This window comes from Giraffa tippelskirchi, chromosome 9 (assembly GCF_054371585.1).
Source record: "Giraffa tippelskirchi isolate mGirTip1 chromosome 9, T2T-mGirTip1v1.2.pri, whole genome shotgun sequence".
Classification (NCBI taxonomy): Eukaryota; Metazoa; Chordata; class Mammalia; order Artiodactyla; family Giraffidae; genus Giraffa; species Giraffa tippelskirchi.
The window spans coordinates 34,404,159-34,431,083 of record NC_137283.1 but is presented as its reverse complement, the minus strand read 5'-3'; the positions used below and the strand labels follow the sequence as shown (position 1 = coordinate 34,431,083).

General features: G+C 40.8%; 1 protein-coding gene across 22 annotated transcripts in view; it reads right to left on the bottom strand.

The window, feature by feature from the left end:
• The window catches only part of MAGI1 (membrane associated guanylate kinase, WW and PDZ domain containing 1), a 635,735-nt gene that overhangs the window by 155,538 nt on the left and 453,272 nt on the right, over positions 1 to 26,925 (bottom strand). Inside the window, exon 1 of one of the 22 annotated variants that reach the window (XM_081528485.1) lies at positions 22,607 to 22,803. The exons of the other annotated variants lie outside the window; for them this stretch is intronic. The gene's annotated coding sequence lies outside the window, so the exon portion shown is untranslated. Of the gene's footprint in view, positions 1 to 22,606; positions 22,804 to 26,925 lie in introns of those variants that run through there. 22 annotated transcript variants of the gene reach the window in all.

The following is a 26,925-nucleotide window of genomic DNA, read 5'->3' as shown; positions in this document are numbered from 1 at the left end:
TATAAATAATGCTGCTCTGAACATTGGGATACATGTATCTCTGTGAATTGGTGTTTCCTTTTTTTCCCAGATATACACCCAGGAGTGGAATTGCTGTGTCATATGGTGGTTCTATGTTGAATTTTTTAAGGAATCTCCATTCTGCTTTCCATAGCAGTTGCACCAATTTAATTTCCCACTAACAGTGTACAAAGGTAACCTTTTCTTCACATCCTCTTCAACAATCATTATGTGTAGACTTTTTTTTCTTTTTGATAAGGACCATCTTTAAAGTCTTTATTGAATTTGTTACAATATTGTTTCTGCTTTAAGATATGTTCTTTTTTGTTTTTGGCTGTGAGGCATGTGGGAACTTAGCTCCAGGACCAGGGATAAAACCTGTTCATCCTGCGTTGGATGGCAAGGTCTTAACCACTGGACCATCAGGGAAGTCCTACATGTAGACTTTTTGATGATAATAAAAAAATCTAATTCTTCATTCTATAAATATTTCTTGAACACATACTATGTTTAATCACCATGCCCAGTGTAAGGGATGCAAACAGTCTCCTGCTTGCATGCAAACAGGTGCTCACTCCCCTGGGGACCTCAGTGACTTCACCAAATCACAGCCACAGGGAGATGAAAGTTTTTACACAACGTGCACAGAAAAAAGGCTTCCTGATCTTTGCAAAGACAGCAAAGAACTTTCTGTTACTTATTGTTAGATTTTCAAAGAATTAATCTTATAGTCTCCATTTTCATCATAATTTACATTGCCCCAATTCATTAGACCTTCTAGTTAGTAGAATCTATTGTGCCTTTCAGGCTTTCCTGGTGGTGCAGTGGTAAAGAATCTGCCTGCTGATGCAGGAGATGCAGGTTTGATCCCTGGGTCAGAAGATCCCCTGGAGTAGGAAATGGCAACCCACTCTTATTTTTCCTGCTTTCCTGAGATCTGGTTCAGTGTGAAGGTGTTGACATCACAACCATATTACACCAAAAAGGCTGCTCAAATTAGGATGCTGTAAAACAAGCAGGGCATCACTAAAATGGCTACTTCCTACTTGTCTATCATTTGACACTTAACAAAGTCAGGGAGATATGTCCCAGGAGCATACCTCTGGTAAAAGCCCCAGTTCTTACTAGCAACGTATGTTATGTAGTAATTATGCTACCAAGCTGTCTAGAATTCTTATCTGCATGCAAATTAGGTCATATGTGCTACAGCTGCTATTATGACAGTATTCAAACAAGAATCTGATAATGAAACTCTCCTCTTTATGTAAACGCAGTTCAATTACTCTAATAACCCACTGCATGTACCCACAACGGTTTACCAACCGAAGGCCTAACTAACCACCTTCCGGCACATGGGACCCTGCATTTAACCCACCTCCACATTGCTTTAAATAAGTGCAACAGCCAAGGAGGGCAATCTCCAGGCTACCTTTCACAGACCTGACTTCTTCAATCCTGTGATGAGAAAGCTCCCTCAACTGACAATATGGATAACTGGGTGATTAAATAATTCCACAGTCCTCTAAAGGTTAAAAAATTGAAAGCCATCAAACTCACAGGTGTTCAGCCCCAGGTTTCCCCAGAAATTGTAAAGGCTATCAGAAGGTAGGAGTGAGAAAGGAAAAAAAAGGTATTCAGTCCTTATTTCCAGGCCTGAAACACACGCATAAAGGCAAGAATGCACGCTTAACCCATTGACAAGGGCCATCAAATTTCAGGAAGGCTAACAGTCACACATTTTCTCTTCCTCTGGTATTTTCTTGATTTCTCAAACAGCCATTCTAAATCATTGCTTTTAGGCTAAACCTGCAGAGTAAAAATAAGCATCCCTTGGTCACTCCAGCAGTCTACGTCCAAGGAGGCCAAGTTGCAGCCAGCAGAACTAGGACTTACACGGCTGCCAAGCTGGGGATGCTACCATGAAGATACTCAGCATCATTGCACATATAGATATTTGCAATACTGTTTTCAAAGTCAATCACATTTCAGAGAGATTATAAGTACCAACTGGCAAGTTCACAAGAAGTGTAGAATACTGAATTTTACCTAAAGTTAATTTTATAGACTGCCTTTTTCTGTTGACTGAAAAGAATATCAAGACTTTAAGAGGACAATAAAGTAATTCTAAATTATTTATTAAGTCCTTCTTGTTCCACTTCTATCATTTACATCAGGAAGAATTCAAACACCTTGAAGAGCGTGACTTCAAACTCAAGACTTTTAAAAACTATCAGAATTACCATGTTTGCACTTCACTTTTACTCCATGTCAATCAATAGAGTTATCATCAGATGGTGCAAAATTCATCTGTTTTCTCAGGAATGATTTTTTTTTCCCCAAAAGTGATGCACTTGTCATCAAACATGGAGATGCTTTATGTAGCTAAACACCTATGTCCATTCATTGACCAGATTGAATACATATGCCATGGTGGGTCACGGTCCAGGGCCAGAGATCACCATGGATGAACAAGAAGAGGGGGTGCCTGGACCCATGGAGTGGAACATCCAAGGACCCCAGCACTCACAGAGACTACACCTCTCTGTGAAACACTGGACAGGTTACAGAACACCTACACCTCTACTGCTGAATCTATAACACGGAGAAAACACATCCACCCCACCCCCAATAAAGAGCTATTTAAACTTGATAACCTAGTTGAACATTTTGCACAGAGTCTAAAAAAGAGAGCATACCCACAGCAAATGTCAACACACCTTTCTTTTCCTTCTTTCCAAGGTAAAAATTCACCGCTGTGCCAATACAGTACTTTCAGCTATTCAAAATATTGCCATTAATTAATGTCTAATGAGAATGTTTTCTGCTCTAAAAATAAAAAAAGAAATCCTGGAAGTTCTGTTCCATTTTAAAAGTGGAAGGTTTTGAATACTGATTTTTATAGAGGTAAAATAGAAAAAATATACAATTCACCATTCAAATCATTTTACACTGTATAAATTCAGTGCATTTAGTACATTTACAATGCTGTGCAACCATCATTGTAATCTGATTTCAAAACATTTGTTACCCCAAATGGAAATTTCATATCCATTAAGTATTTACGCCTATTCCCCTCTACCCCACCTCCCAGTAACTGCTATGGGCTTGCCTGTTCTGGACATTTCATATAAATTTATTGTTGTTCAGTTGATAAGCCATGTCAGACTCTTTATGACTCCACGGACTGCAGCATGGCAGGCTTCCCTGTCCTTCACTATTTCCCCTAGTTTGCTCAAACTCATGTCCATTGAGTCAGTGATGCCATCCAACCATTTTATCCTCTGTTGTCCTCTTCTCCTCCTGCCTTTAATCTTTCCCAGCATCACAGTCTTTACAGTCAGTTGGTTCTTCACATATAAACAAAACTGTACAAAATGAGGCCTTTTCTGCCTGGCTTCCTGCACTGAGCATAAAGTTTTCAACGTTCACTTATATTGTAGCATATGTCAGTACTTCATTTCTTTTCATTCCTGAATAATATTCTGTTGTGTGCACACACCACATTTTCTTCATCTGTCTACAGCTGATAGATACCTGGGTTGTTTCTACCTTTTAGCTATTATGAATAGCAAGCTGCCATGAACATTTCTGTACAAGTTTTTGCTTGAGCATCTGTTTTCAGTTATATTGAGTATACACCTAGGAGTAGAATGGGTTTTAAATATGTTAAATATATCATATATATGAGATACACACACATACATAAAATAATACATACACATAAATATACACATCTGTTATATATACATAGATATAATTAATATGTAGTTACACTAAATATGTACATACACATAGCACACAGCTTCTGTAGTAATCCTTTGTTTTACTTGTTCAGTTAAGACCTTTACTGTTTCCTTCTCCATTATTAGCTGATTTTGACCAACTCTCACTTTCATATTGTAATCTCCTGAAACAATTTTATGTCCTTTCCATACCCCCTGCTTATATATTACCCTTATATCTAGGAGAGTTCCTAGCATGTACTAGCTGTTCCATTAATGTTTGCTGAATGAATGAATGAATGCTATGTATGAATGTGAGAGTTGAACTATAAAGAAAGTTGAGCACCGAAGAATTGATGCTTTTGAACTGTGGTGTTGAAGAAGACTCTTGAGAGTCCCTTGGACTGCAAGGAGATCCAACCTGTCCATCCTAAAGGAGATCAGTCCTGAATATTCATTGGAAGGACTGATGCCAAACCTGAAACTCCAATCCTTTGGCCACCTGATGCGAAGAATTGACTCATTTGAAAAGACCCTGATGCTGGGAAAGAATGAAGGCAGGAGGAGAAGGGGACGACAGAGGATGAGATGGTTGGATGGCATCACTGACTCAATGGACATGAATTTGAGTAAACTCCGGGAGTTGGTGATGGACAGGGAGGCCTGGCATGCTGCAGTCCATGGGGTCACAAAGAGTCGGACGTAAATGAGCGACTGAACTGAACTGAAGTGAATGAATGAACCAGTACCTTGTGTAGAGCAAAAATAAAGTGAGCACCTGAAGGAAAATTGACCCCATAATCAATATTTAAGGTTAAAATAAAGGGCAGCCTTCAGTGCTCAGAGTACTACTCTGATTTTCACTTTCAGAATACCTGTTACCAATTCACCCATTTTATTTAACTAGGCAAGTGCTAAGGCTGACCTTGATTTCTCATATCTATCACAAAAATCCTTCAAATGGTATGGCATAGCAGTTAAAAATATAGGTTTGGAGACAGATCACTGCTGGAATCTCCACTGTTGCTGTCTACAGTTCCTGTAAGCTTCCATCTGCCTGTCTAAGAAACAAGGAAAATAATTCGCATGTCTTCGAGTTGCTAAGAGAAGTGAATGACATAATTCACATGAAGTGCACCTCTAACCATTAATTAAGTAGGTTCCAAGTCTAAGCCAAAACTCTCCTCTTACACTGAAGTCTCCCACAGGCATGCTCAGTCGCTCAATCATGCCCAACTGTTTGCAACCCCATGGACTGTAGCCCGTCAGGCTCCTGTGTCCATGGGATTATCCAGGCAAGAATACTGGAGTGGGTTGTCATTTCTTCCTCCAGGGGATCTTCCCTGACTCAGGGATCAAACTCACATTTCCTGAGTCTTCTGCACTAACAGGCAGATTCTTCACCACGGAGCCACCTGGGAAGCCTAAAGTGTCCTAGGACACACCAAAATCTCTGGGAACATTAACTCTAACTGTTTCAATCCAGACCCGTGGTTCTACATCTACATATTGATGTATTTTACATTTATAGCTGCAGTGTGAGCTGCAGACTTGTCTATTATCCAAAAGTCTAGGTGAAATCTTCACTCAGCTCACTGAAGCATCTCAGAATTAATATAGCGCATGCTTAAGAAATTATTATTGGCGGAAGCTGGGGGAAGGAAACATAGAAACTCTCTGTACTATATTTGCAACTTTACATAAGTCAAAATATTTTCAGAGTAAAAGTCATTAATGATTTGTAAGTCATTAATGATTACTAAAACTAACCTGGCCCAAACTGAACTAATATAGGTTTGTTCTCTAGCTCTAAATTCCCCAGCCATCTCAATAAAAGAACCACTGTGCACCTAATGGAAGGGAAGCAATCAGGCATCATCCTGGCTCCTCCAGTTTCCAGCCAAATGACCTTGGACAAATGATTTGACCTTCCCTTACTTCAGTATTGTCATCTGTAAAATAAGAATCAGTTCAGTTCAGTCACTCAGTCGTGTCTGACTCTTTGTGACCCCATGGACTGCAGCACGCCAGGCCTCCCTGTCCATCACCAACTCCTGGAGTTTACCCAAACCCATGTCCACCGAGTCAGTGATGCCATCCAACCATCTCATCCTCTGTTGTCCCCTTCTCCTCCTGCCCCCAATCCTTCCCAGCATTAGGGTCTTTTCCAATGAGGTGGCCAACGTATTGGAGTTTCAGCTTCAACATCAGTCCTTCCAATGAACACTCAGGACTGATCTCCTTTAGGATGGACTGGTTGGATCTCCTTGCAGTCCAGAGACTCTCAAGAGTCTTCTCCAACACCACAGTTCAAAAGCATCAATTCTGCGATGCTCAGCTTTCTTCACCGTCCAACTCTCACATCCATACATGACCACTGGAAAAACCATAGCCTTGACTAGACGGACTTTTGTTGGCAAAGTAATGTCTCTGCTTTTAAATATGCTATCTAGGTTGGCCATAACCTTCCTTCCAAGGAGTAAGCGTCTTTTAATTTCATGGCTGCAATCACCATCAGCAGTGATTTTGGAGCCCAAAAAAATAAAGTCTGACACTGTTTCCACTGTTTCCCCATCTATTTCCAAATAGTACCTATAGCACAGAGTTACTAGAAGGATTAAAAGGGCAGGTGCTAGTTAATAAGTCATCTCATTGTTAGTAGATTTAATACAAAATAAACAGTAACTGAGCGCCTACAGGGTGGAAACACTGGAGAAACAAAGACAGGTGACACAGTCACTGTCCCCAGGGACTTCATGGTGTGACAACACTTGTTTTCCTAATTTCTTAACGCACCATTAAATATTCAAGAAGTAAATGGTAAGTTGACAGTAACTTTTGTTCAGTGTATACTTAGAGAGGAGCTTAGACATTACCCATTATTTTCATTTTTGGATCTAATTTTGGAGAACATTGGAATCACTTGTGTAGTGTTCTAACTATCACAAAACATGGATATCTTCCAAAAGATAGCTTTAAAAATGTCACAAAACACTCAATTACTGAAAAGTTCTGTCAATGCTCCGTCCTCTCTTCAAAATCACTCTCCAGAATTCAAAGACTTTGATTACCCCCCTGAGAATAGTAACAAATAGGATTTTACGAAGTGCTTTTAATGAGACCAAATATTCTCACAAGAGGCAATCCCAAACAGGTCACCCACCTCAAAACATTTTCTGTGCATGTGAGTAAGGAATTATCCTCATGGTTAAGATGAGCCTTGAAAATTCAGTCTACAAAGTCTTATAAAATCATCTCACTTACTACATCCATACAATCTCAGACTTTCCACTACTATCTAAGCTTGCTTGTGAAAGCTTTTATCACTTGTGTAAACGTTACCTTGGGATAGTTTTTCACAAAATGACCACTAATGGTCCCACTTCCAGATTACATTATGACAAAGAATACAGTATAAAAGCACAATACTAGATACTATTTTTGAGTTAAAAAGGACTATTCGTTAGGAGTGTGGGATTAGGAGAAAGAAAGACCAGAGTCTGAAATTGGCCTGAGCCATGTGATGTGGACAAGTGCCTCAGTAACTATTCCAAGCTCCAGTTCCACAAGAGCTGAGGTGACAAATAAATGAGATCAGGAAATGAGATGACAGCTCCTGGCATAAACGAGCACTATGACATCAGTGAGTATGACGATAATGATAGCAAGAGTGAGCCAGAATTGGAATCCAGGTCTGATTGCCTCTGAAACTCAACTTCACTTTACTATCTATTGTACAGCTTTTTCCATCTCTGGTCTCTAATCTAGAGCATCAAGACAAGCATTCAGCTCTGGTTCTTAAGGTGTAGAAGGTGCAAAATCTCTGCAGGATGAGTCTGTTGAACCCCTTCACCATGGTAGGTAATCTGTGCAGCAGGAAGGACAGAGACTGAAGGGGAAGTGCCAGTTCTCCACATGGGGGACAAGGCACCATATGGCCCTGCAATTAGGGAGGAATTAGACTGCCAAGAGCAAAAATAACCCTGGCAAAATCCAAAACGGCTGGTAGGAGATGTCGGCCCAGGTCAGCTCCTTCTTGGGGCTGTTCTTGTTCCCCAAGAGATTTACTGATTTATGACCATGAATTTGAAAAGGAACTGACAGATGAAAAGGAAAACTGATGATAGCAGATATTTCTAAAGCCAGGCCATAAAAACAATTTTCCCCTTTCCTATAAGCCTGGTGCATCAATAACTCTTGAAAGGGAAGATCATTGTTAACTTTGAGGAAGCTTAACAACCTCATTCTCCTCTCTTGTAAAAAAAAAAAGCAGGTGAACTAGATGAGATGTCTCATCTCTTGTAGCTCTGACATAAGTTTCTGAAGTCATGTGCCAGAGATGGCAAAGGGGAGAGGAGGAAGGAAACTGTGGAGATGGATCCCACCAGTCTCTAGGAGTAAAGTTCATCTTCAAAGGAAAAGGGCAGGGAACAATGAAATACGATCCATAAGAATGTGATCTCACGTGTATTTCTAAGAGTATACAGTTATGTGTCACACTAGAAAAATGAACACAGTGATCTTGAGTCCAGAAAGTAACCCAAATATTGTTTCTTTCTCTTTTAATAGAGTGAAACTATCAATGACATGTACATACATTTCATTCAACTGAAAGCTATTTTATGCATTTGACTACGAGGGATGATTCAAAGAAAAACAGCAAAGGGCTGTACTTGACAAAATGAAAATTAACATTTCTTAAAATAGAGATCAGTTAGGTCATCTCTTTCTTAATTATGACACCTCAATATTTTTTTCTTGACAGCTTACAGTCAAAATCACCCTTCACGGCTGCTTCTTTAGTTAAACAGCAGCTGAGCAAGCTGGCTTGGATTCAAGGACCACGTTTATTTAATTATTTTTTTAAATTTATTTATTTTAATTGGAGGCTAATTACTTTACAATATCGTAGTGGTTTTGCCATACATTGACATGAATCAGCCATGGGTGTACATGTGTTCCCCGTCCTGAGCCCCCCTCCCACCTCCCTCTCCATCGCATCCCTGTGAAGACCATGCTTAATTAAAATAAAATAAAATAAAAGCACTAGATTCATACCTACTTGGTGAGATGCTCACACCATAAGGGGCATATGAAAACTGAAAACAAATGAAAAATATTCATGCCTCAATTTCTGCTCACTCTGGAGATTTTACCCACAGTATTGAAAGGCAGCTGACATGGACTGTAATACATATATGTTTTTCCTTATAAATTTTGATTTTGATTTAGTTTTTTATATAGACTCACACTTCCCTACTTATGATTTTATTGTTTTTGTTCTAATCTCCTCTCTCCTAACAAGGTGTAACTTCTGTAAAGGTGGAATTCATCTTTGTGTAATAACTCCTAGCACACTACAGGTTCCTAGCTTCTAGTACTTTCCACACAGGAAGTTTTCAGGAACCTTATACTGGATAATAGTAATGGGGGGAAAATGATGTGCTAATGAAATATGATTTTTTTTAAATGAAAGGCGTGAAAATGTTGCTACATCTTATCATTCCTAGAGATTTTTAAAATTTTTTTTGTAAATTAATATATTTAATTTGAGGCTAATTACTTTACAACATTGTAGTGGTTTTTGCCATACATTCACATGAATCAGCCATGGGTGTACATGTGTCCCCCATCCTGAGCCCCCCTCTCACCTCTCTCCCCATCTCATCCCTCAGGGTTGTCACAGTGCACCAAAGAGGATGATATGCCTTCTGGCTGGCCTCCTTACAACAGTAATGAAGGTAAAAAGGCATCCAAAAGGATTTCACAGTCTTTTCAAAGAAGACAATCCTTTTACTCTATGGAGTAGAATTTGCATTGAGAACGTACTGTTTTGTTCTATCTAGTCTCCATTCCCTATTTTCCTACAGTCCGATGAGTGACCCTGACCTAGCTATCAGCGTGGTCCATTCTCTAGCCAAAGTGTTCAGGAGTGGTCATATGATCCAAGTTAATCTGACTGGATTCAATCTCAGGACTTACTTAAGATTGCAACCATTAAGAAAAAGAAACTCACTTTTCTGGGAGATTGCTAAGCTGCAAGGATGGGAGTCTACAGCTGTGACGAACAATATCATTCTCACCAGAGATGAGCCTGTGAGTTCAACCAACACAGCACAGAGCAGAGCTGAGGTACAGATTCATGATAACAACTTCTGGGTACCTGGATCCAGCCATTCCTGAAGGCAGAGGTATCTTCCGAGTTTTTCCATTAGATAAGCCAACAAATTCTCTTTTCTGATTAAATCAGGACTACTTTCAGATTCTAACTATGGTAATGGAAAAGAGTTCTACGTGAAATATGGGTGTTCCTGAGGATTACCACAGGTTTGCAAAACTCAGATTCTTCACAATATATCCCAATCTACTTTCTCTAACCTCACCTGCCATCATCTACCATTCATTCCACGCATTTAAATATTAGATGCCCTCCATTATCAACTGCCCATGAAAAGACCAGGCACATTTATGCCAACATGCCTTTGCTCATATTAGCTCTCTTCACAAGCTCCTTCCTCTTTTCTTTGCCTGGAAAACTCCTATTGATACTAGAAAGCCCATTTTTCTATAACTATCTCCCAAGACTCATAAGCAGAAACAACAACTCCCTTCTCTATGCTTCTTTTGTATTTCCTCCTATGATATGGCATGTGATGGCATTTGCCACACTGGACTACTGTTAAGTGTTCGTTTATCTCTCCTCCTTTTCAACAGTCCATATTCAAGAAAGTGAACTTATTCACTTTTGTTTCCTCACAGTTTAATGTTCACTAAATGACTGTATGAAGGAAAAAGGAATGAAAGACAGGCAGAGGAAAGGGATATTTTCTGAAAAAGATTCTCGAGGACCTGAAAACAACTTGTAATAAAAGCAAAAATCAGGAGATCAGTATTAGATTTAAATATTTCAAAAATAACCTTCCCATCTTCCTCCTTACACTGAAGAATCACTAGAAACAATCACTGCTATAGTCAAATTAGGCTTCCATGTTCTCCCTCCAAACTTCTGAAAACTACGTTTAAAGAGACAGAGAACAAACTTAATGAAGTTAAATGTAATCACAACTGTGGATCTGCCTCTCACATTTTCCATAATGTACAGATTGGAGCATAAGAATGAAATCATAAGGCAGAAATATAGATTTCAGGAAAGCAATGGCTTCAAGGCCACCTACTCTCAGTATGATCAACAAACTGCCTCAGCTACAAAGAATCCTTTAACAGGGATGGACTCAATGGGAAATTGGTTGGCCAGACAGAAAAGTACACATCACACCTTCAGCACAGTGACACTGATCTCTCTCCTTCTCTCATCCAAAAATATTGGTCTTCTGTTAAGCATTGTCGGAAAGAAATATATTAATCCAGAAATCTCCTACAGGTAGATGCATCGCAAGTTAGGCTGGGTTTAACTGTAAAATTACCAAAGCTCTTTGAAATCAGGAAAAGAAAACATTAGGGCTATCAAGAAAAGCATGTAACTGAGCTGAAAAATTAATTACAGCCTCAATGTAATTCTCTTCAATTGGTAAGATTTGCTACACACTGCACTATCATCTCAGTCTCATCGAGCAAGATTCATGTCAGAACCAGATGGATGTGAAAGGCAGCAGCCAGACTCAGAGCAGCCACTTTCTCTCCATTTGGTCCTCAATATTTTTCTTCTGTGAAACAAGACTCACACACCAACTACCATCAAACAGCAAACTCCCTCCCACTATTGCCAAGAGGCCATCTGAAATGGATATCCCCATTCTCTGAGGAACACGAACAACAACCAAAAAAAGATGCCTGTGTCCTTTTAACCTGGACCCGCATTTGTGATCGTGGGCCAAAGCATATGTGCTCAATAACAAGGGTGTAAGGAAACATATGTTAAATAACTCACTACAGCACAACTCGGGATCAAAACCAGAGCAAACCTTGCCATGCTATTACTAGACACAAAGGGAGCTGGCTTCTTTAGTACTTTAGCAGCTTGTGTACAACTAGTTAGCATATGAAGAGAGGCCCCCAAGCCCATACCCACTTTCCGGAAACAAAAGCAGTCTGTCATCAATATAAATAGTTTACATACCAATAGTTTCTAATTAACCTTTCACCAGTGGTTTTGACCACAAGGGCATTTTCCTCCTGAGCCTCAGGAACCAGAGGACTAACTCTAGACTCACAGCCTTTGGTTTTAAAGGTATTTCAAATCTAGATTTGAGTATCACCTCTGCTACTTAGGAGCTGTGTGAACTTGGGTCAGTAACTTAACTTCTCTTGCTTCGCCATATACTTAGAAAAGGCATAATAGCTCTCTCATAAGACCAGTGAGAATATGAGGTAATGTATGGAAGTGCTTGTCACCATGAAGTACTTAAAGGGAGAGTCACAAAGCACACACAGTGAAAACTGGTAGTTAGACGTTCAGTAACGGCTATATTACGGTAACTAATCTAGATCAACTATCAGACAATAGAAGAGTCTTCTTAATTTATGTTTGCCTTCCTGGACCACCCTCCCTGAAGAAATACAAATCCCTTTGAAGTTCAGTTCAGTTGCTCAGTTGTGTCCGACTCTTTGCGACACTATGGACTGCAGCATGCCAGGCCTCCCTGCCCATCACTAATTCGTGGAGCTTGCTCAAACTCATGTCCATTGAGTCAGTGATGCCATCCAACCATCTCATCCTCTGTCATCCCCTTCTCCTCCCATCTTCAGTCTTTGCCAGCATCAGGGTCTTTTCAAATGAGTCAGCTCTTCGCATCAGGTGGCCAAAGTATTGGAGTTTCAGGTTCGGCATCAGTCCTTCCAATGAATATTCAGGACTGATTTCCTTTAGGATGGATTGGTTGGATCTCCTTGTAGCCCAAGGGACTCTCAAGAGTCTTCTCCAACACCACAGTTCAAAAGTATCAATTCTTTGGTGCTCAGCTTTCTTTATAGTCCAACTCTCACATCCATACATAACTACTGGAGAAACCATAGCTTTGACTAGACGACCTTTGTTGGCAAAGTAATGTCTCTGCTCTTTAATATGCTGTCTAGGTTGGTTATAACTTTTCTTCCAAGGAGCAAGCGTCTTTCAATTCCATGCCTGAAGTTGCCATCTGCAGTGATTTTGGAGCCCCCAAAATAAAGTCTGTCACTGTTTCCACTGTTTCATCAGGTATTTGCCATGAAGTGATGGGACCGGATGCCATGATCTTTGTTTTATGAATGTTGAGTTTTAACCCAACTTCTTCACTCTCCTCTTTCACTTTCATCAAGAGGCCCTTTAGTTCTTCGCTTTCTGCCATAAGGGTGGTGTCATCTGTATATCTGAGGTTATTGATATTTCTCCTGGCAATCTTGATTCCAGCTTGTGCTTCCTCCAGCCCAGCGTTTCTCATGATGTACTCTGCATATGAGTTAAATAAGCAGGGTGACAATATACAGCCTTGACGTACTCCTTTTCCTATTTGGAACCAGTCTGTTGTTCCATGTCCAGTTCTAACTGTTGCTTCCTGACCTGCATACAGGTTTCTCAAGAGGCAGGTCAGGTAATTTTCCACAGTTTGTTGTGATCCACACAGTCAAAGACTTTGACGTAGTCAATAAAGCAGAAGTAGATGCTTTTCTGGAACTCTCTTGCTTTTTCGATGATTGAGCAGATGTTGGCAATTTGATCTCAAGTTCCTCTGCCTTTTCTAAATCCCTTTAAAGCAGTCCCTCCTTATCCCAGGAGGAAACCTTTCAACAACCCCAGTGGACATTTAAAACTACAGATAATACAGAATCTATATATATATATGCTACATTTTTTTCTTATCATATATATTTATGATAACATTTAATCTACAAATTAGATTCAGTAAGAGATCAACAACAATAACTAGCAAGAAGAACAATAACCATATAATAATGCAACAGGAGTTATGTGAATGTGATCTCTCTCTCAAAATATCTTATTGAACAAATTTAATGCCTTTTCCATCTTAACAAAACACTTATCATGAGCTGTGACCATAACTTTTTCAGTATGAGGTGTGAGAGCAAAACAAATATGAATTTCTTTTTCATTCTTCATGATTTCATGGATAGAGGATTTGTTCTTCCTATAGATCTTAGCAACCTCAGCATGCTTTTTTTTTTTTTTTAATTAGGTCAAGAACTTTCCTCTTTTCACTTAAAGGAAACACTTCATCGCTTCTCTTTAGCACATCTGAACTGCCAGTATCACTCCTCTTGTGCTTTGGGGCAATTATTGAGTAAAATAAGGATAATTCGAACACAGACATAGCATAACAGCTAATCTGATAACCAAGAGGCCTACTATTATTAAGTGACAAGTGGATAGAACTCACTGGACAAAGGGATGATTCACATCCAGGTAGGACAGAGCAGGATGGCCTGAGACTTCTTCATGCAACACAGAATGGTACACAATTTAAAACTAGTACATTGTTTACTTCTAGAATCTTCCATTTGACATTTCTGGATCATGGTTGATCTCAGGTAACTGAAACCAAGGAACATGAAACTGTGAATAAGGGAAGGACTACTATACTATCTCTTCTCATTCTGCATTATTATTTCATATCAAAACATGTATCACTCCCTGGCATTGTATATTTATTAGGGGTTTATTTTCTGTATCCACACTCCATAATGTAAGGTTGGTTGAGCTCACTGCTGTACCCCCAGTGCCCATAACAGTGCCTCGCTAAAAAGAGGCCCTCGATAAAAATTTGCAGGATGATAGAATGAAGTCAAAAAGTATAAGGGTTATAAATTTATATATTTGTTCTGGGGAGGCTGTCTTTGATAAAAATATTTTTAATGTTGCAGGTTGCTTTAAGTCAAACAGGATTATCCTCTACTTAGGCAACAAATATTTACTGGACATTACATTTTACAATGTTATCTCCTAGGCATGGAGAAAGAGCTAATGATTAATCAGATCCTGACCTTAAAGAGGTTTTAGAATAATCCGGTTTCTATACACTGGAGTGCATAGTCGATCAGTCATATCCAACTCTATGAGACCCCATGGATTATACAGACTATGAAATTCTCCAGGCCAGAATACTAGAGTGGGTAGCCTTTCCCTTCTCTAGGAGATCTTCCCAACCCACGGATCAAACCTAGGTCTCCCGCATTGCCGGTGGATTCTTTACCAGCTGAGCCACCAGGGAAGCCCAAGAATACTGGAGTGGGTAGCCTATCCGTTTTCCAGAGGATCTTCCTGAGCCAGGAATCGAACTGGAGTTTCCTGCACTGCAGGCGGATTCTTTGCCAACTGAGCTATTGGGGAAGCCCTGGGGTGCATCAATGTACAATAATTCTTCCACTAGAATCGCCCTTCACCATACTCCTAAGCTATGAAAGCAAAAGCAGCCACATCACTAAAATGTAACAACCAGCGTGCAGGGAGAAGGATGGAGGAAGCGGATGTACAGAGATGCAGCAGAGCTAAAAGAGGACCTCAGGGCTCCCCACAGTGCTGCCAGTCCCAATTTCCAACTGTCATCAAATCTCTGGGTGGTATAAGAACCAACAATTCTGAGGGGGAGGGGGTGGTGGGGAATAATTAGGCACTAGATAAGAGGAACTTCTTTAAAGTATATACCTTCCTAGGGAAAACTAGCCTAAAGAAATAAACAGAAACCTAAACATACATTAAAACATGAAGATGTCTCTCATAGCCAGTTAAAAAGTAAAAGCTGCTAATTTTATGTAGGATAGTGAATGAGCAACTATGTAATGTCAAGATATTATTTAATAACAAAAAATAAGTACTTGAACAAAATCAGATATATGTAAGGTCATATTCATGATTTCATGTTAAATATAAAAAGCAGGATACAAAAGTACATTAGATGTTATGGAAAATCCTGAATGAACTTTCTGACCAAAAAATATAAATACATATATACACATATATATACACATTATTTATACAGACACACATGAAGAGCGAGTATGTATACATATGGAAAGATACAGAAGTGGATATAGATAAAGGAAATACACCTGTGTTCAAAATGATGATTCCTAGTCTATGTAATTAACAAGAAACATTTATTCTTGATATCTTTCGTACTCTCCAGATTTTCTATAATGCATATTTACTGTTTTACAGACAAAATGCTGCACTTTACTTTAGAATATTACTCAAACACTTCTGAAATATTCTGTTTATTCACAGCTGAATACCAAATGCTTCCAAAACAATCAGGAAAGTACTTATAGTTGAACCAGTTGCTTTATTCCTCATTGCAACAGGGATAGTGCACACTTTGAGGTTTGTGGGTGGTTCAAGAAGACGGTGGACTTCCCTGGTGGTTCAGATGGTAAAGAATCCACCTGCAATCCAGGAGACCAGGGTTTGATCCCTCGGTCAGAAAAAAACCCTGGAGATGAGAATACCCACTCCAATATTATTGCCTGGAAAATCCCCTGGACAAAGGAGCCTAGTTGGGCAACAGCCCATGGAGTCACAAAGAGGCAGACATGACTGAGCGACTAAGCATATCAAGAAGAGGGTACTGCAAAGGGTATTTAGTCCTGAGTCACCTGGGCATCAGTCAAGTGACTTCAGGTGATGTGAGGGAAGGTTCAGGAAGTAAGGCTTCCTTCCATACTGGATGCCATTAGAAAGTGGAGACAATTTTCTGTTTGCATATTTGAATAAATCCTAATGAGAATATTACATCTGTAACTACAAAAATCAAGAAGCAGCAGTGAGTCGTATTAGCCAGAAGGAGAGGATGTACCGTCATTTTGGTGGTCTGGACAATGTTTACGCTTTTGGCCATGCTGAGACATGATTATGAGTGGTCTTGTCCTGACTCATTCACATCAGTAACGTCAAGGACTCACTGATAGTAGCAGGCCAGCTCCAGAATCTCAAGGAACAGATAAGCTGTTAAAATATCGAGGAAAAAGTAGTGTGATGCGTGTTATCTCTGATAACAAACACAATGAAAACTCGGGGTTATTTTGTAAATTAAGTAATACATGTGAGTTCGACTGAGGAGTTAAAAACTACCATAAACATATTAATGTGGTGCTAACATCTTCACCATCACTGTCATCTGTATCAATCTCTTCTAAGACATAAGAAATAAGAATCAGTATTCTTTTAGAGGTCAGCAACGGAAACTTGTGCATTGGTTTTACTTTACCAAGACGGTTAAGGATGGTAAAAATTAAGGCCCAGATCTTTAAAATGGATACATACTAAATATTAAGACACAACTTTTAAAACATCTGTTTCTTAACTCTAACATGTATCCTTAAAAATCCATAAGAAAGAAGTGTAATACCTATCCCCAAATCCAGCAACTAGAAGAAACTTAAAGATTGAGAGGGAAGAAAAGCAAAGGTGAAAGAGTATGATGTGTGCAACAAACTTTCAATGGTTCAGTCAGAAACAAAACAAAGCAATGACAGAAAGCAAGTATCACATACTATTAACATTTGAGCCTACAAACAGTTTGAATTGGTTCTACTGAGATGGATGAAACTGGAGCCCATTATACAGAGTGAAGTAAGCCAGAAAGAAAAACAATACAGTATACTAATGCATATATATGGAATTTGAAAGATGGCAACGATAACCCTATATGCGAGACAGAATAAGAGACACAGATGCATAGAACAATTTTATGGACTCTGAGGGAGAAGGTGAGGGTGGGACGTTCTGGGAGAATAGCATTGAAACATGTATATTATCATATGTGAAACAGAACACCATTCCATGTTCGATGCATGAGACAAGGGCTCAGGGCCGGGGCAATGGGAAGACCCAGAGGGATGGGATGGGGAGGGAGGTGGGTGGGGGGTCCAGGAAGGGGAACACATGTAAACCCATGGCTGATTCATGTCAATGTATGGCAAAAACTATTACAATATTGTAAAGTAATTAGCCCCCAACTAAAATAAATAAATTTATATAAAAAAAAAAAAGATACAGAACTCTTGAGAGTTTCCTCCTGTACTCTCATGGGTCATCTCATATTTTGGAGACTAACTCCTTACAGAATCTATATAAGGGTCGGAATTCTGAAAGTACACGTAAGATGTTTTTCAAAAATTAGGAAGTCTTGAAGCAAAAGCTGCTTAATTTGAGACTAGCCCTTATTGTTATGAAACTAAAATTCTTATCATGGCAGAAAGTGAAGAAGAACTAAAGAGCCTCTTGATGAAAGTGAAAGAGGAGAGTGAAAAAGTTGGCTTAAAACTCAACAGTCAGAAAACTAAGATCATGGCATCTGGTCCCATTACTTCATGGGAAATGGATGGGACAACAATGGAAACAGTGTCACACTTCATTTGGGGCTCCAAAATCACTGCAGATGGTGATTGCAGCCATGAAATTAAAAGACGCTTACTCCTTGGAAGGAAAGTTATGACCAACCTAGACAGCATATTAAAAAGCAGAGACATTACTTTGCCAACAAAAGTCCATCTAGTCAAAGCTATGGTTTTTCCAGTAGTCATGTATGGATGTGAGAGTTGGACTGTGTAGAAAGCAGAGCACCGAAGAATTGATGCTTTTGAACTGTGGTGTTGGAGAAGACTCTTGAGAGTCCCTTGGACTGTGAGGAGATCCAACCAGTCCATCCTAAAGGAGATCAGTCCTGTGTGTTCATTGGAAGGACTGATGTTGAAGCTGAAACTCCAATACTTTGGCCACCTCATGCAAAGAGTTGATTCACTGGAAAAGACCCTGATGCTGGGAAGGATTGGAGGCAGGAGGAGAAGGGGATGACAGAGGATGAGATGGCTGGATGGTTTCACTGACTCGATGGACATGAGTTTAGGTTAACTCTGGGAGTTGGTGATGGACAGGGAGGCCTGGAGTGCTGTGATTCATGGGGTCGCAAAGAGTCGGACATGACTAAGTGACTGAACTGAACAGATGTCACTCATACTTTAGCTACCATTCACTACAAAATAATTTATGGAGTTCCTGAGAGGGACCATGCTTTTATAAGACATGGAGGTCCATGAAACCTGTTCTAATAGACAAAAGAAGGGTCTCCCTCATGAGCAACTCTGAAGGCAGGATGATGAATCAATGTAGGAATTATATCGAGTAGTCACCTCTCAAAAAAAAAAAACCAAAAAAAACCAAATCCAGTCCTATCATCATATCAAAGGGTTGCGTGTGTGCTCACTAAGTCACTTCAGTCATGTCCAACTCTTTGCAACCCCATGGACTGTAGCCTGCCAGGCCCCTATGTCCATGGGATTCTCCCGGCAAGAATACTGGAGTGGGTTGCCATTTCCTCCAGGGGATCTTCCCAACCCAGGGATCAAACCTGCATCTCTTATGTCTCCTGCATTGGCAGGTGAGTTCTTTATCACTAGCTCCACCTGGGAAGTCCTATCAAAGGGTTGCAAGTATTTAAACAAGGCAAAGAAATTAAACAGCATATAATAAAAGGATAACAGAAAGGGTTAGCTAAATAGAACAATGTTGGGGAAAATTAGGTACTCTTAACTTTTCAATTTTTGATTAGTACATGTACAAAATGGGGTAGGGTTTAAAAAATAAAACAAGACAACAACCAACCAACCAGCAGACACAAAAATTCCCTCCCACCCCCAGCCCTACATTTGAGAACAAATATATATATTCACTCATTTAAAAACATACATGGCATTGAACTATAAACTCTGTTCAATACCTTGTTTTGCCTCAATGAACAATATTCATTCATTTGGTCAGTGATTTGCTAAGCATCTATTACATAGCAAGCAATACTGTACAGGTGCTGGAGAGCTAATCAAAATGGATGAAATCCTTAAACTCACGGAGTTGATACTGCAGTATTACATTCTATATCAGCATATAAACCATACTTTATTCTCTCAAGGGGCTGTATTCACCCACTGTAAGTATATGCTACTATGTCTTTAACCAGTCCCTTACTGAATGGACTTTTAGATCCTTTTCCAGTTAATGCATGCTTTTATTTTTCTTAAATAAATGTTGATCTTATAGAATTCTCTTCATTTATAAACAAATATTTGGCCCAAACTCTAAACAGCCATTTAAAACCCATTAATTTATGTCAACATTGTATCTTGAAAATGTTTTATTCATTAAGTTCTTTTCATTTAACCAGTATCTATAAAACCACATGGGAGAAGATATTCTCCTAGAATTGTTTAACTAAGTTAAAATTCCAGTTGATTATTTGTAACAGTTTAGCAGAATATGTTACAGTTTTTCAGAACCCGGGAAGAAAGCAAATGTCATCGCCAATCCATTTTTCTCCCTTGCAACTGTTAGGTGCGGTGCTAATTCTTCCAGCTGGTTTTCAGACAGCTTTAAAATTAACTTTGAAGTTTCCCTAACCCTTAAAAGTCAGAGTAACTGCTTTGCCAAGAGAAACAGAACTCTTACTGAACAAGGCAGAATTAGTACTTATCATTTCAAATGTATATGTTCTGGGTGCGCGTGTGTGTGTGTGTGCGTGCGTGCGTGCATGTGTGTGTGTGTGTCCCAAACATTTACAAAGGGTCTATGATGCACCCACTCCAGTATTCTTGCCTGGAGAATCCCCATGGACAGAGGGGCCTGGTGGGCTACAGTCCATGGGGTCACAAAGAATCAGACACAACTGAAAGACTAAGCACATTATGCACTGCAGCCCAAGGAGTAATTGCTGAACCATACTAATTCAGAAATGACAAAACAAAAACAAACCCAATACAGGAACCTGTACTGATTCACAAAAAAACACAATCAAACCAAACAAAACTCCAACAACATGTCTTGAGTACTATGTATGTCAGACCTTGTGTCAAGGATTTTAAGTACATCTTCTCATTTGGTTGCAGGACAACCCCTCTACAGATGTGAAAACTGAGGCTTAAGAAAAGTTTAGGTATTTTGCCAAGTTCATTCAGCCCCTATGTGATAGGATTGAACATAAACATGGACAGCCTTGGCTTTAAAATCTGTAACTGGTTATGACACTGTGCTCCTGCAACTACAAAATCCATTTAATAATTATTTATAAATTATGTACCAGTCATTGAAAATGACATACTGTGGAGGAGTGATAAAGGCTAACTCACAAATTCTACATATGTTGGATCCAAGATTCAACTCCAGTCTGTCTGACTCTACAGTGAGTCTTCTTGAATCCACCTTGTGGAACCTCAGAATGATGATGCCATGGACAGATTTTACTGCCCACCTTCCTCAAAGAAGAAGAGTTAAGGGCATCAGCTCTGGACTAATACTGCCTAGATTCAAATCCCAGCAAGTGGTTACTGTGGACACAGGATAAATTAATCTCTCCATATTCCTATTTATCTATTAGAGATTCTTGGTAGCTGTATGTATCAAAGAGGATAACATATGTAAAGAACTGAGAACTGTGTCCAGCCAATGCTTAGGCTCTCTAGACAGCTCACCTCTACGGCAACACTGCCATTACTCATTCTAGAATAGAGCTACAATCATCTATCTTACATACAGATGACAGAGGACGAGATGGTTGGATGGCATCACCAACTCAATGGACATGAGTCTGAGCAAACTGCGGGAGATGGTGAGGGACAGGGAAGCCTAATGTGCTGCAGCCCATGGATCTCAAAGAGTCTGACACAACTGAGCGACTGAACAACAACATACTAACAACCACAAAACTACTTCAGGGAGCACAGCCTGGGGTTGAAACACATCACATGTTGTAGAAAAAGCCAACTGTGAAAATTCATTATTAGGAGAAAATTAAGGGCAATATTCAACTGAGGGGTCACCGAGGAACTCCTGAACTCCCATCCAAGAGCTCCTCAAGCAAGCATCTGTAATAACCACTGAACCTTGCTGAGAATTCACAGAGCCTGCTAACGTGGATCTACTTCAGGCTGGAGGAAGAAACTCTGCCAGACAGGCGTGATTGCCACGAGTTGCATTTCCTGTGAGTGGGCAGTGAAGCCATAGCAACTAGAGCCACGGGATGTCTGGGGGCATCCCAGGTGAAATGGAGCCCTCACAGCTTCAGAGCGACCTTTTACCCACAGGAAGAAAAATCCCAATAGAGGAGGAGAAGGGCAGTTGACAGAGAGCCAAGGACGTATGGGGTGCCTTAGCATCCCTCCTTCTCTGCTGGGAACCTTCAGTGGCTCAGAGTTGGGGTGGGGGGAAGACGGTTTTACAATGGGGCTCAGCACAAAAGGCCCTCCTCCTTTTCAGTCCCTCTCCTTTTTCTCCAGCTGAGCCCAGTTACATGCAAACAACGCTCTAAAAGAAGCTCAGAATACAGGCTACTGGATGGCTGAGGAAGAACAGGGTGGGGGAGCCAACAGTTCATAGAGTGGCAGCAGGCCAGTGAAGTGGGGTCTGCAGGAAAGGGAGGCAGCGGGGGGCGGGACTTTTACCCTGGCTTTTACCCAACTGGAAGCAAGGTAAAGCATCATCCAGCGGGCCCCCTGCCCTAAGCAGCGCGAGCCTGGGGCAGAAGGACCGCTCTCATCCCCTTCCACCTGCCTCCACGCCGCAGCCAAGGCTGTCCCCGCGTGGGGGCCTTGCCGCTCAGCTGTGCCGCCGGAGATGCTCGCCCAGAAAACATGGCTGAGCATCCGCGATGCGCGCGCGACGCGGGAGCGTTTTAGGGAGGGATGCGCCCGGCGCCCGGCCCCGCAGCTGGGAGAGGTCGGAGGTGGGGAACTTGAACGCCTGGGCTAGAGGCAAGTGCAGCGCGTGCCAGCTGCTCCTTGGCGTGGCTCCTTCCTCCCTCTCCTTTTCCTTCCTCCTCCTTCCCGTCTTCCTGGCTTCCTCCCTTCTTCATCCCTGCTCAGCCTCCTTCCTGCCACCCTGACCCTCGTCCCTGCTCTCCTCCTGCTGTCACTCCCGAGCCCGGGGACAAAACCTGCCCGCCCGCGGTTACCTGCGGGCCCCCAGAGTGGCCCCAAGGTCCGCCTCGGTCACTGCCGGAGTCCAGGCGCGCACTCAGCCGCCGCCCGCCTCATCCCCGCGCATCTGAGCGGCCCCAGCGGCAGCTGCTCCTTTTATGGGGCCCGCAGGCAGAGGCAGTGCCCTGGCGTCCCCAGCCGGCTTGCTCGGGCGGCAGCGTTGTCAATGTGCGCTATTCACACTCAGGGGCCGCTGCTAGGTCCCCGGTAGTGAGCGGCGGCCTCCCGCCCACTCCCATCCACAGGGCCTGGGTAGGGGTGCGGAGGGGGTGGGGTGTGGATAAACAGGGCTTTCACGGTACCCAGCGTGGGAGGGGAGGTCACGTGGTCCCGGTCCAGGGTAACCAAGGAAATATGGGCCCCTAAGAGTTGCAACCTTGGAAACGGATGTGGCGACGGTGGTCAAACAGGAGAGTCGGATATACTTTAAAATACATCAGGAATAAAGTTGAGAGGGGGAACACATGTAAACCCATGGCTGATTCATGTCAATGTATGGCAAAAACTATTACAATATTGTAAAGTAATTAGCCCCCAACTAAAATAAATAAATTTATTAAAAAAAATAAAAATAAAAAATAAAATAACAATTCTTAAATAGCACGTGCCCTTTTACTAATGACTATGACGAGCCTTTTATTCTCTCCTGGTACAGACCATTTTGAAAATACTGTGCTGGTGTTCCAGTACACTACTGTGACCCTTTGGTTAATACAAATCATCTCTTCATTCTTCAGGAAACTTAAATTGGCCCCAATCCATAGAATAAAAGTTAAAAACCTTAGTTTAGCATTCAAGGTCCCTTAAAAAAAAAAAAAATCCTAAGAAAGGGCCCTACTCTCTAGTTGCAAAGCTGATCCATCTCATCATCATGCAGCCCTGGAAAGAGGGAACTATTTGTCTTGCCTCTCAAAGATGAAAAGGATGAAGCTCAAAGAGGTTAAGTAACAGTCAAAGGTCACTCAGCTAAGTGCTTGGAGCAATGTCTCAGGTCAGTCCAAGTTCAAAGTCCTGAATCTTGGTCTCCCAGTGCTTCCGCCTTTTGAACTTTTAAGGTCAAGGGGCATGCCTTTTGAACTCTGGAAAATACGTCACCTCTTCTCTGGCAAGGATAAACCTGGAAAAGGTGAGTTCCCTGGGCTAAGAAGAAAAAAAAAAAACAGAGCTTCCTTTGAATCTATCACCACACCTCAGCATTTCCTTTCAATTCATATAGAATTTTAGTTCTAATTTCAGGTGGAGCATGGCAGTAGTGAGTGGAGCATTCATGGGAAGTCATCAATTTGACAACACTAGGTTGGGCCCCAGCATATGCACATCACTGCCTGGGACCCCAAATCATCTCCCAAGGAAGAAGCCCTAATGCAGTTATTGGAAACACTTTACATAATGTTAAAATGAAGTTTCCATGTGAGTTACAGAAGCGGAGGACAATAAATCCACACCAAGGGTCTGAGTGGGCCTCCCTTCCAAGGTGTGGAAAAACATTAGCCAAAAGAGCAAACAACACAACCCATTTACTCCTGTGTCTTTTTTTCCCCAGCAGCCACAGGAGGATTTGACATGAGGGGTTTCCCAGAGCAAACCTAGCACAATTTCTCTAGTGGAGCTCATTACAAGACTAGATAAGCCTGATTGTGACAAGATGCAGTAAAGGAACGTCTATGCTAATAACTCCAGAAAGGTAAGGGGGTGGGTGGAGGTGACTGAGAGCCTCCTGTTGAAGTGAAAGTGACTTTCAGTTTCAAACAATTATACTAGGGCATTCAGTGTGTAGAAAGGAGTGTCTGTAGTACACGGTGTTCCTGCTGAGAGGGTTCTCAAAAGCTGAGTGTTAGGAGGCAGAAAGCCTGTAATTAGAAGCCCTGAAGTACCCACCTCTCCATGAAGAAGGCTGGAGGACATCCTGCCCAGGTAATAGGCTTTGAGTGTGAGTGTGTCTATATAAGAGTGAGAGAGACAAAGAGAATGTGTGTGTGTCCTCAGTCTCCATTTCCCAACATCACCATCTAATTACCATATAATGCCAAGGTTTATAAGTTTCCAGTGGTGGGGAAAAAAAAAAACAAAGAGAAACAAAAAAGCCACTTGACAGGACCCTAAAAAAAATGTGATTTAGAGAAAGAGATATTTGAACCCACATCCAAAAGCAGCTCATCTAACAAGGGGGCAGGAGAGTGGCTTAGCCTTTGAAGCAGCCAGCAAAATTCCTCCCCATTCTCAGATTCTGACCTCCACGACTTATTTCATTCGCACTCATGGTAAACCTTCTTAGAAGCCCTCTCAATGCTGCTGGTATATGCCGCTGAGAATAAGAAAATGAAGACTTGGTGGTGATGTCACCACCTTTTTGTCTATCTCCACTCATATATACGAAAATGGGCTTCTTCTGAGCCAACCAAGCCTTTCTTGGGCCCTGATGCTCTGAATTACTTACTTCAGGAAGGGTCTGTGAGAACTGAAATTTGCATTTGTCTGTAAGGGATAGTTTGGCAAATCCAACTTAATTCTATAGTCACTCCTGAACCTTCGCAGTATCTCAAGGAGATGCACATGCTCCCCCTTGGTAAGGCTTATGAGATGCATTGTGTGTAATAACCTAATTTATGTTTCCTGTTCACAGATGGTAAATGTAAAATTTTTCAAGGGGAAGAAATTACATCCCATACAGCTTGGGGTTTGTGTTCATCTGTCCACGACTATAATACATCTCAGATAGGTTTAGTAGGGACTAAACCCAAACAGAAATAGCTGGTCTTGACACTCAATTGAAAAAGAAAAGATGATACTGTATATTTCAGCCAATTGTATTATCAATATTCTGTCTCAAACAATAATATTGGTTGCTTTTTTTTAACGCCTCAAAATGGATGGAAAAATTAAGTCTGATTTACTCTCTTAGCTCTGCATGGTAAAACAATATTAAGTCATATGTTTGGAGTTTGAGTAGCTGGAGGCAGTTTCTACATCAAACTCAAATGGCCACCCAGAACTTATTTTCTCTGTGGTAGGTATGCGTCTTGTCATACATTTTGGTGGTTACTGTTTATTTTTTTAAGAGGAAGCATCATGGCGCTAACATCAAACAGATGGAATTGAGTTCGGCTTTGAATTTTTTTTTCTTAAAATACAATAACCTTTTGTTTTTATTTATTCAACACATATTTTTTTGAGCACTTAGTATGTGTTGCATTGTTCTCAGCCTTGGAGATACAACAGTGGACAGACAAAAAACCTGCCTTTATGCAATTATATTCCTGTAGCTGACTAGACTCCACATATCAACACTGTAAATGTATGCAGAACTGACCCACAATTATTAACCTTAATCATGGGGTAATAATACAACAGGAAATTCTAATTACTGAGTAAGCCTAGAAAATTTTTCCTTGGTTTTAGGATATGTTATGGTTTTATTCTATTGACTTTCTTTTTACTGGTTTTCATGAATAAGGCTACAAATTGACATGGATGATCACTGTTTAGACCTTGACCTTGGAGCCTACCAGTCCTGAATGGATATCCCTAATCTACATTTGGCTCTGTGACCTTGACCGTGAGGAAGGTACTCAATTCTGCTAATTTACAATTTCTCCATTTGTATTTTTTAATGGGAATAATAAGAATATGTCCCTTGAGATAATGTTGAGAACTTAAAATGAGATGACATAAGCAAGTCATCTGGCCTAAATCAACTTATCTCAACCTTTTTGCTCCCTCATTATTGATCCTATCAGTAAGTTTTTTTAGATTTCTTTTCCCCTAATCAACCACCCCCCCCAATGAAATTTTAATACCACAGATATGTCACACGAATGTTTCGGTATTGTGTACTTATACACAAGAAGGATTTTTTTTTTTTTTTCCACTTTCCAAAAAACCAATGTTTTTTCCCCTTGGGGTGATATTGCTCCCCACTGAGAAAAGTTGGCTTAGAGCCTGGCACAGTGCTTGCTAAGTCTTAACCAATATAACAGTCATAGTAAAAATAAATAGAAGGCCCTGTGTCCCCAGACTACAGAAGAACATAAAGTCTGATAAAAATATAGCAAAAAGCCCATCAGCTCTGTTATCCAGGGAACCAAAGCCCAAATCCAGTATCACAGCCAGCAGTATCCAGAGGCTGGAGTTGAGCCCGAATCAGAAGATCTTCTTACTGATGAGAAAAAGGCAAGATGCAAAGCAGCAGGGCAGCTCAACAAGGTGTAATTACAACTCTTAATCAGTCAGCTCAGGTTACCCATCACTTACACATGCAGAGAAGAACCAAGACAGCACCAAAGTGCTCCCAGTT